The sequence below is a fragment of the Panulirus ornatus genome, chromosome 70, assembly GCF_036320965.1.
Source record: "Panulirus ornatus isolate Po-2019 chromosome 70, ASM3632096v1, whole genome shotgun sequence".
Classification (NCBI taxonomy): domain Eukaryota; kingdom Metazoa; phylum Arthropoda; class Malacostraca; order Decapoda; family Palinuridae; genus Panulirus; species Panulirus ornatus.
The window spans coordinates 11653994-11654993 of record NC_092293.1 but is presented as its reverse complement, the minus strand read 5'-3'; positions in this window follow the sequence as shown (position 1 = coordinate 11654993).

Below are 1000 nucleotides of genomic sequence, written 5' to 3'. Positions count from 1 at the left end.
GCCAGCGTGACCAGGTGGGGATGTGACTGGTTGAGGCTAGCGTGACCACTAGGGTTGTGAATGGTTGAGGCCAGCGTGACCACGTATGGTTGTGACTGGTTGAGGCCACCGTGACCACGTGGGGTTGGGACTGGGACGTTGACGTGTTGTGGTCGGCGTCCACAAGGTCGTTATCTTAGTATTTCAGGAACGGAGGAAGATCCACAGTGGACGTTTTACAAACACAATGTTGAATCATCACAACTTTTACCGAATCTGATTGAAATCAATGAATGAAATATTTCAAATATGAAAAAATAAGACAAAAGAAAAAGAATGTTTATTAATTCTTTCATTTTTTTACGATTATCTGAAATAATTGCCAGATACTCCAACCCTAGTAACAGTTTCTCTTTGTCTCATGTAGTCATAAAATCCCTACCTGTCTATACCATGAATGGAAATGATCAATGAATCATTACATTTACTTTGACTCCAATTGGCTCTTCCATTATTTATATATAATGAAATTTGTTCATAGAAATTAAAGGTCAGAGGAGGATAGATAGTTCTACTTTTTCATGACTAATGGTGTTGTTCTTTGACAATATGCTGTACTGACCTAAGTTTATACGTATTACAGTAACGATATGAGAAGTTGATGATATTCCAGCTAAAGTTACAGATTACATCAGTAAACATACCTCTTACATAACTAACCCTGCCTGCCACCTGTGAGAGAAAGAAACTCTCATGATCTTAATGTGTTCATTTGGAAGGATTCTAATGCCTGGTATCAAGGAAATGATATGCATACTGTAATACAGTGATCAATATTGTACGTCATAATGTAAGTGGTGTGTGACTAACTATAGCTGTAATATTACCTGTTCATTCTTGCTACTAACACATGACATCAAGTTGCCTGTTAGTCTTATTACGTACATTGATACACTGTTGTCTTGGCTTTACATCTCTACTAATGATGACACCTAAATCCTTCTCCTGCCTTGATAGTTTT